The sequence below is a fragment of the Budorcas taxicolor genome, chromosome 20 (genome assembly GCF_023091745.1).
Source record: "Budorcas taxicolor isolate Tak-1 chromosome 20, Takin1.1, whole genome shotgun sequence".
Classification (NCBI taxonomy): Eukaryota; Metazoa; Chordata; class Mammalia; order Artiodactyla; family Bovidae; genus Budorcas; species Budorcas taxicolor.
Genome location: NC_068929.1, coordinates 24474607 through 24485309, shown reverse-complemented (window position 1 = coordinate 24485309; position 10703 = coordinate 24474607). Strand labels below are relative to the sequence as shown.

The window sequence follows — 10703 nt, the reverse complement described above, 5'->3', positions numbered from 1 at the left end:
TTAGGCTGTATGTGTCTTTTTGAATTACGGCTTTCTCTGGGTATATGTTCAGTAGTGGATTGCTGGGTCATATGGTAGCTCTGTTTTTAGTTTTTTAAAGAAACTCCATACTGTTTTCCATAGTCACTATATCAATTTACATTCCCAAAACTGTAAGAGGGTTCCCTTTTCTCCACATTTTCTCCAGAATTTGTTGTTTGTGGGGTTTTTTGATGATGGTCATTCTGACCAGTGTGAAATGATGCCTCATTTTAGTTTTGATTTGCATTTTTCTAATAATTAGTGATATTGAGTGTATTTTCATGTGTTTGTTGGCTATCTGTATGTCTTCTTTGGAGAAATGTCCATTTAGGTCTTTCACTCATTTTTTTATTGAGTTGTTTGTTTTATGGGTATTGAGCTACATGATTTGTTTGTATATTTTGAAGATTAATCCTTTATCAGTTGCTTTATTTGCAAATATTTTCTCCCATTTTTTGAGGGTTGTCTTTTAATCTTGTTGATGGTTTCCTTTGCTATACAAAAGCTTTTTAGTTTAATTAGGCCTCAATTGTTTATTTTTTGCTTTTATTTTCATTTCTCTAGGAGGTGGGTCAAAAATGTCTTGCTGTGATTTATGTCAAAGAGTGTTCTGCCCATGTTTTTCTCTAAGAGTTTTATAATGTCTGGACCTCCAAAAAGTATGGAATGCTTCATGAATCTGGGTGTCATCCTTCACAGGGGCCATGCTAATCTTCTTTGTATGGCTGAAGTGAGTACTCACTAAGTTTTTGATTGTATGAACTAAGCCAGTGGCTCAGTGGTGAAGAATCCACCTGCCAATGCCGGAGTTGTGGGAGACACAGGTTCAGTCCTTCGGTTGGGAAGATCCTCTGGAAGAGGAAATGACAACCCACTCCAGTATTCTTGCCTTGAAAATCTCATGGACTGAGGAGCCTAGAAGCCTACATTTCAAGGGATCACAAAGAATTGGACACAACTTAGCAGCTGAGCACACACACACAAGCCAAGAACAAACATGTTCTCAGACTCCTTTTTGTAAACTATATAGAAGAATCTCAGACAGAAAGATCCTCAGAAAGCTGTTCAATATCCTGCTCCCTGACCCTATATTGCAGCTTTGGATAGTCCCAACTCCCACAGTTTAGAAGGAAATCTTGTGCTCTCCTAGGAGGAGAGTGTATAAATAAACATGACAAAGATGATACTCCTATATTTTGGAAGAAGTCAAAGAAATATTTTTTTCTTTCTTATTTATGATTTTGAAAACTGTGGCCTGTGTGAGCCAGAACAGGAGGTCCTGTCCCTTCATCACTTTCACCTTTTCTCTTTGGAAATGTGAGATGCATGTCCAATGCCCAGAAAACCTGAAAAGAACCAGTTTCAAACATTTCTTCCCCCACACTTAGTTTGATTTTCAATTTAGCTTTAAACTTGGAAACAAATCTATATTTGGAAGACATGGACTAAGCAGAAGAGCTTTGAAGAACTCTTAAGCTCAACAGCATAAAGCTATGAGCAGAATGTTATTGTTAATATCAATTATTACAGCTTGCATGGTAAACAAGTTTGATAATGAGTTCCTCCAGACAAGAGTCAAAGCCAAAATAACAGACATTTTGGAAAATTTTCAAGCCCGCATAGTGGCCCTAATCTATAAAATTTATTAAAAAGTCTATCATGTAATTTAGAACCCACTACTAGTAACATATTTTGCACAAATATTTTCCCAGGTGGTGAGTGTATACCGATGCCTCTATTCATTGCCTTGACCTTGACTCTTGACCTTGAATCTTAATTCACTTCCTTTGCGGGCAAGGGCAAATTCTCATTCTAATGGTGACAGCTCAAAGATATAGATTACTTTTGTGGGACCTTTGTGCAAATTACAAAAGGCTGCTAACTCTGGGAGGACAAATCAGAGCAGAGCTGAGGGCATCATATCAACCATCACCGTTGCCAACGGCTCTGCAAGCAGCGTGCAAACACAGTATGTTATGTAGGGCCAGTGTGGCTTTTGTTAGAGAGACAGAAAATTTGCTGAGCTTGAACCCTTCATCATTGGATCAAGCTTTTAAAATCATTTGTCACAATTTTTGTGTTTTCTGAGTTTTAGGGCCCTGAAGCAAAGCATTTGTTCTTCTCTTAAGTTACTAGTCCTAGAATCTCTCCAGGCTCCCCACTCTGCTTCCTCCCGCTGTCATCACTGAGATTGGGCCTCCTATGCTGGTCAGCTGCTTTGCAGCTCAAGATCCACCTCCACCCTTCTCCAGCCTGTCCTGGGCTCCTAAGGTCTGACATTCACTGATTGTGACACTCAGATCCCTTTGTCCTCTGGTTGGGTTTGACCAGTGTTGATGAGAAGTTCAGTTCAGTTCAGTTCAGTTCAGTCGCTCAGTCATGTCTGACTCTTTGTGACCTCATGGACTGCAGCACGCCAAGCCTCCCTGTTGATGAGAAGGCTGCAGGCAAAAGAGAGATAAAGCTATTGATTCCCAAGCTCAAGCCTCACCCCCACTCCACTTCCCACACTTGGTAGGCTCCGGGCACTGCCTTAGGATCTCACAGTTTGAACTCTGAGGCCGGCCCACCTCCAGCCACACCTCCAGCTCTATAGCTCTCTTGGGTTCCACAAACCCTGCTCCCTCACAGTGTTCCACTGTTGCCAGTTCTGAGAGCTTTGCCATCTGTTGCTTTTTCCCCTAACGTAGCCCACACCCTGCAGAGGTTAGAGTCCACTCACAACAGTCTCTGCAGTGGGCCCTGTAGAGTGCATGCTCTCTGCCACTTCTGTCACCAGGAACTGTCACATTAGCCTCACTCTTTTCTTCACTGGTGCTGCTCATCCTTCTTTCTCTTCTAAATGTCCCTGTCCTGGTCTCCCTCTTTGACCCTCTTTATATTGCCAGCAGAAAGATCTGATCAAGTCACTCTTCTCAAACCAGACAGCACCCCGCCCTGCATACAAACCACTACATTGCACGTCTACCTCCCTCGAAACCCTTATCTCTGAGCAGCAGCCACACCCAACCGCTTATAGAACCAACACTCACTGCTCCCCTCACCTCCACTTCTGTCCTTCAGCTGCTCCTTCTACCTCAGAACCTCTTTATCTCAGTCACGCTCCCTACTGAATGCCTGCTAAATATTTGGTAACGAAGTCAAGTGTTATTTTTTCCATAGCTTTCTTGAATTCTCAGCTTCTCCCTTTTTCTTACTTTCTTGCCCATCCCACCTTACTGCACTTATCTTGAGAGACTGTAATAATTCTATCCAAACACCTATAAGATTTTATTATACTTATTTGTTCCCTTGTTATTTTTTTCTCCTGTTAGCCCCCTGAAAAGTCAGGTCCCAAAATTCAGCCAGTGAATGCAAAATGGAGGCATTTAGTACATTGAAAGAAAAGAAAAAAAAAAGAAGCAGAGGAGGAGGAAGAAAGGCAGGCTATGGAGAGGAACTGTCCTGTTCAGGTTGCAAAGTATCATATAAGGTTTTCATGTGTTGCATGAAGGCAGGGTGAGCTGCATTTCTTACCTCTGAGTTTGGGGATGACCACTAGATCTGTGCAAAGATTTTGATAGTACTAAGGGATGAGTGCAAATACTCTTTTCTTATCATGAAATTTTAAAATGAAATATTCTAAAAGTGAAATAATGCTAGAGTTTTAAAAAAAACAAATTCAGGAGGAAATAAAGAAAGGACTGTTTATTTAACTTGAAAAAAATAAACAGGACATGTTCCAATTAAAAATCAGGGTATCTGCATTTAACTCCTTTATGGTGGCCAGCTTTTATTATTGCCATATCAAAAAGGAATTCAAAATGCATCAGGTATTGGCATTATTGAAAATATGCCATAGAATTTAATTGAAAAAAATGAAAGTTTTAATTTAAAGATCACATTTTAAAAGGAAAACCCTGTTTACTCAACTATTATTTCCTAGGTGTATATTCTAGATGGTAGTTATCAACTGTGAGAAATAGTAAACAAAGTTCCAGTTCCTGCCATCATGGAGCTTCAGTTCAGTTCAGCTCAGTTCAGTTGCTCAGTCGTGTCTGACTCTTTGCAACCCCATGAATTGCAGCACGCCAGGCCTCCCTGTCCATCACCAACTCCCAGAGTTCACTCAGACTCACGTCCATCGAGTCAGGCATGCCATCCAGCCATCGATGCCATCCAGCCATCTCATCCTCTGTCATCCCCTTCTCCTCCTGCCCCCAATCCCTCCCAGCATCAGAGTCTTTTCCAATGAGTCAACTCTTCCCATGAGGTGGCCAAAGTACTGGAGTTTCAGCTTTAGCATCAGTCCTTCCAAAGAAATCCCAGGGCTGATCTCCTTCAGAATGGACTGGCTGGATCTCCTTGCAATCCAAGGGACTCAGAGCCTAGTAAAAAAAAAAAAAGACTTCAACCAAATGTTACTTAATATTTATATGTCTGTTATTTACTATATGCCAAGCACTCCTCTAAGAAATTTACAGAGTTTATTTTATTTAATACTTTTAACAAATTCATACAAAAAATTTACTATAACTCCTATATTTTCTTATATTATACAACTGAGGCATAGGAGTTAAGAAAGCTTTCTGTGAGTCACAGAGGAAGAAAGTAGCAGAACCAGAATTTAAAGCCAGACATTCTGGTCAAAGAATTTGTGCTTATAGATACCTTGTTATGTTTACCATCTATGCAGGAAATGATCAACTACAAAGAAAAAAATGTATTTTAGTGTTATTACAAGCCTAAGTCAAAAGTATAGAATAAATTCATTCTTTTTCAAGATTCAAGACCTAATTAAAACTATATCATCATCATCTGTCCTCTCTGAGCTCTTATTTGAGCCATCTATTGACACAATATTTTCTGATTGTCTGGTATATACTAAACACTGTACTGAATGGTAGGCTTCCCTGGTGGCTCAGATGGTTACAAAAAAACAAAAAAACCTGCCTGCAATGTGGGAGACTTGGGTTCAGTCCCTGGGTTGGGAAGATCCACTGAGGAGGGCATAGTAACCCACTCCAGTATTCTTGCCTGGAGAATCCCCATAGACAGAGGAGCTTGGCAGGCTACAGTCCATGGGGTCACAAGAAGTCAGAGATCACTGAGTGACTAAATACAGCATACTGGATAATGGAAACACAGAGAAAAGACAGTTGTTAACCTTAAAAATGTACAGGAATTTGGGAGTGAAGGAATAATGCTATACAACAGTCAACTGTTAACACTGCCAATGCATAACTGCTTCTTCTTAGGCTTTACATTTCCTTTTCACTAGGACCCTAACTTGCTCTCAGTGGCTTTGCTGACAATATGGAGGAAATAAGAGAGTGGGAACAGACTGTTGCTGTAAAACAATCAGTTCTGTCCTAGCATGTACACTACCAGTTAAAAACGCAGAGAAGTAGGACATGAGCCCAGTGGGATGGGTCAGGAAGAGCTATGAAGAGCAGGTAAGGATTAAAATGGTCTTAGAAGAGTAAGTAAAATCACTTAAGGGGGAAGAGGGAAACCAAAACTGGTTTTGGATTTGGTCTAAACATACACCATCTGATCCGTTGGCCTACCTGGTAGATTCAGACATCATATTAATACTAAATTAAGATATAACCATGATTTTCATGCATTATTCTCTGAGACGATGGCTTTTGAGAGACCACCTCACCAGAGGCGATGTACAGTAGTGGTTGAAAGTTTTGATTTTAGATTCATATAGGTGAGGGTTTGAGTCTCCCTCTCTCTCTTTTTTTTTTTGGCTGTATGACTAAAAATAAAGTTAATTTTGCTTTTTTGAGATTATCTGTTCAAAATTAAATATAACAGTTGTATGTGCTTTATAAGTATTTCATGCCATAATGCAAGCAAAATATTTAGTGCATCTATAGGGTACTTGATAAATATACTCATTTGGATATTTATCAAAGGTCAAAGTTTTCAAAGATCTTTAGTTACCACATGAATCTGTTTCATTAATGAAAGAATTAGAGTCTTTAGACCATACTGCTAAATATTAAAAAAGCCCCATTCCCTCATTGGGTTTTTTAAATATTTAATATGTTCTAATCATAAATATTTTTTTACCTTTCTGTTTGAACTTGATTATCTCCTCTTTGAGGCTTTTCCTTTTCTTTTGTGATAATGAGTCTTAGGTTCTAACTATCAAGAAATAGTACCGCCATATCAGAATGTGATCTTGGCCAGTTTCTACAAACAAAGTAAAGCTCAGTTTCTGCCCTGATGCCTGTGAACCTTAAAGCTTACCCACACTAAATGAAATGATATTCATATAAGTAAATATAACTAAATCCAGAAAAAAAATTAGACTTGGTAAAATTCAAAGCACAACAAAGAAATTGTTGTTTTGAAGCATTTTAATATTTGGCTATGCTGTAAATATATTAATGAATGTAATATCTTTATCTGGATCCTTTCTTCCATGATGATAATGAAGATGATGTTCATTCACTCACTCTGTACAAATTCTCATGATAATTTGGTAAGCTTGTTCTGAGGGTAGTAGCATTGAAGGCTGGCAAAGAAAATTTAGAATGTGTGTAAAACTCCAGCAGCTGAATAGAGGTTTATATATTATCTCTACATTAATCATGCCTTATTAATTCAAGTTTCACTTTGCAGGTAAAATGTATTTTAGCATATTAAATTAACAAAAGATATGAAAACAATTTTTCATATGTTTTTGTCTCCATCTCACACTTAGATCATAGTTCTAACTCCAGGTTATCAATTCTGATCTAAAAGACCTAAGAAAGGAAGATTTTTGCATTATTTTGGTCAGTCAACAAGCTAGTACTCAGTTCAATAGCTGCATTTTTGGAAATTGAAAATACAGTTGAAAGCCATTGAAATGGCTTTAAATTGCTTTACCTGCCCATCTTGCTTTCTAATGAGCCTTGTAATGACTTTCAATATTGCATGTTTTGCATCAGTGTATTTTCATTCATTTTAAGTATAACCTTTCAATGTGTATCAGTACATGAAAATAAATTTATGATTTATTTGATATTCTTAATTTATAAAAGTTAAATGTTTTGATTTATAAAAATTATGATTAAAATAAATTTTTATTATAATGATAACTTGTGGGATTCACTCTCACAGCTATAGTACCTTTTAAAGTTGATAAAGACTTCTCTTCTTTAGTTGCCAATCATGGAAAGGGACAAAGTTGTGAAAATGTTCACTAATTTTGAAGAAGAGAGTGCTAAATCATACATTGAAATAAGTTCAAAATTATGAGAAAAAAAATTTTTTAATCTCCCTTGATTCCCCCTAGTATTCTGTCTTGATGAAATAACTAACAGGGAACTATAACTTACCATTCGAATCATAATGAAACTGCTCTTATTTCTTAAGATATTCTATCATTTTCTCTTTTTAAAGTAACAGTTAATTCTTATTACAAATTCAAGGTAAACTTCTTTGGGAAGTTTTAAATGAAAACAGAGGATATATTGTTTGGCTTGACTTCTAAATTAATGTCTCTGATAAAATGTCCCACAAACCAAGTGATCTCCTGAGATGATGTAAGCTGTCATTTTGGGTGACAGTCACATGAATTCCATTTTCCATATGAGAATTGGGGAGCTAGACTCAGTGTCCAGGCTGGGTCATCTACAGAGGGAAATAATGTATTCAGAGTAATCAGGAAGCTGCCTCAAAAGATGTCAATGAAAGATGACATTAGTATGTAAAGGAACTGCTAGAAAATAGTGCCCAAAGTATTGAAATTACCACTGTGGATTTCCCAGGCTGATGATGTCATTTTGCTATATCATTCACTGTTATCACATTCTCTTTCAGTATGCCCTAGTTACTTTTATTATAATTAATTAATAAAGATATCTAGTATTAGGTTAAAATTTTCCTTCCTAGTCCTGTAGAAACACTTATTGTCAGAAAACTCAAGCTGTAAAGCATACCTTAAAAGTAGCACCCACTGAACACAGCAAGTTATTTCTCTACTTCCTTATATACGAGTGTGTGGATTTACAAGCTGATTTCTGGGTTATGAAGTGTGAGCAGAAATGACATGTGCCATTTAGAGGTTAAAAAGTTTAAGATACAGGTACACCCCTGCTGTCTCTTTCACCATTTGTCAAGAACAAAGACTAGGGTAAATCCACAAAGTGAAAGAAATCTGGGTTCCTGAATTGAACTTCTACCCAATAGGAAAAACAGAATAAGAAATTTTATCTTAAGCATCAGGGAAAGTCATTGGAGGGTCTTATACAGGGAAATTCTGTAATCTTTTTGGTAGAGGGTGGATTGTATGAAGAGGTGGCAGCCAGTCTCCAAAAAGACCCCTAATGTTCCCCAGCTCATGGAGTTCACACCTTTGTCTATTCCTTTCCCACATGGTTCCAGGATCGATCACTATGGCCAATGGAGTACAGCAGAAGTGACGGCCTGCCATGTCCAAGATTTGGTACTAAAGACACTGTGGTTTCTATCTTGGTGTCTCTGTCTGTCTCTAAGATTACTCATTCTGGGGGAAGCCAGGTGCTATGTTACATGTAGCTCTGTGGAGAGACTCACATAGTGAGGAGCAACCACATGAGTGAACTTGAAAGTTAGCTTCCTCTAGCCCCAGAGAAGTTTTCAAATGAATGAACTGCTGGTGAACAGCGTGAGTGACCGTCAACCAAAATTACCTACCTAAACCTCTCCTGGGTTCCTGACCCACATGGACTGTGTGATTGATATAATAAATTTTGTCCTCTTAAACTGCTTAGTTTCAGAGAATTTTGATACACAACAATAAAATAACTGCGATAAGAGACCCATCACGTCACGGCAAATAGATGGGGAAACAGTGGAAACAGTGGCTGACTTTATTTTGGGGGGCTCCAAAATCACTGTTGATGGTGATTGCAGCCATGAAATTAAAAGACACTTATTCCTTAGAAGGAAAGTTATGACCAACCTAGACAGCATATTAAAAGCAGAGACATTACTTTGCCAACAAAGGTCCGTCTAGTCAAGGCTATGGTTTTTCCAGTAGTCATGTATGGATGTGAAAGTGCCAAAGAATGGATGCTTTTGAACTGTGGTGTTGGAGAAGACTCTTGAGAGTCGCTTGGACTGCAAGGAGAACCAACCAGTCCATCCTAAAGGAGATCAATCCTGGGTGTTCTTTGGAAGGACTGATGTTGAAGCTGAAACTCCATTACTTTGGCCACCTGATACAAAGAGCTGACTCATTTGGAAAGACCCTGATGCTGGGAAAGATTGAGGGCAGGAGGAGAAGGGGACGACAGAGGATGAGATGGTTGGATGGCATCACCAACTCAATGGACATGGGTTTGGGTGAACTCCGGGAGTTGGTGATGGACAGGAAGGCCTGGCGTGCTGTGGTTCACGGGGTCACAAACAGTCTGGCACAGCTGAGAGACTGAACTGATAAGAGAGAAGAATATAAGCAGAATGAGTAGACAAGAGCCTATTGCAGTGATCCAGGAAAGAGATGGCTGTGATATTAACAGATATGGGGATAAATAAGAAGATTGTGTATTTTGAGGGAGATAGTGGGGAGTACCTGACCCGATACAGTGGAAGAACCTGGAAAATAATCCTCTCAGTGAAAGATATTGATATGATCTGAGTGTTGAGAAAGTAGACTGAGGATTCCCCAAAGTTATAGTAGTTAATTTCTTGATACCATGACTGCGCTTGTATGCTTCCCCCAAAATCCACATGTTTCAGGATGCTATTTGGAGATGGGGCCTTTGGGAGGCAATTAGGTCATAAGGATGGAGTCTTCATGATGGGATCAGTGCTCTCATGAGAAGAGACACAAGAGAGTTTGCTAATCATCTCTTTCTCTCTCTTTTCTATATGAGGACATGGCAAGAAGAGTTCCATCTGAAAGCCAGGAAGGGGGTTTCTCACTAGAAACCAAATTGGTGACCACCTTGATCTTGGATTTCCCAGCCTCCAATACACAGAGATATAAATTTCTATTGTTTAAGCTGCACAGTCTATGATACTTTTATTATAGCAAGCAAAACTGACAAAGAGGGAAGGTGTTTCCCCTGTCTTTCACTGAGTAGATTATTCTTGGAGCAATTTGTCCAATTCTGGATGATATACTTGCAAAGAGCAATTGAAAAACAAGACTCATGTGGTAGATGTTCAAAAATGGTAGAGTAAGGGATGGTAGAATGGAAGCATGACAGTGAGAAATCAAGTTTGGGGAAAAGAACACTAAGATTGAACATAATGGCTGTATAAAAATATTTGGAGAAAAATCCAATCTTCACCAATTCTATTTATCTGAAAGCTTGGAAATTTTACTGAACTTAGATTCTTAATTATAACTTCTTTCCAACTACTCTCTCTTCAGTATGAAAAGAGCTAGTGAGAAAATCCTGTCCCCAAGAAGAAGCCAGAATCTATTCACCAAATTGATATTTGTACAATATCCACAAGACACAGAGAATTATAACTTGAGAGATTAAAAGTGTATTGGAGCATTATACATTTTGCTTTAAGGAATAGTGGCAATTAAAAATATTGCCACTATTGATATTTTGTTCTAACATTATGATCTCATTTTTCATATCCTTCAGTAGGAAATTATGGCAATTTTTCTCTCAATTCTAGAAATTAAAAAAAAAATTTTTTCTCAGTAGACAGGAGTTTGCTGTTTTGTTTTATACCCGTGTAGCCTTGTCTGCTCC

General features: G+C 38.3%; 1 pseudogene; it reads right to left on the bottom strand.

The window, feature by feature from the left end:
- Positions 1 to 676: 676 nt before the first annotated feature.
- LOC128066304 (uncharacterized) lies at positions 677 to 768 on the bottom strand (annotated as a pseudogene).
- Positions 769 to 10703: the final 9935 nt, after the last annotated feature.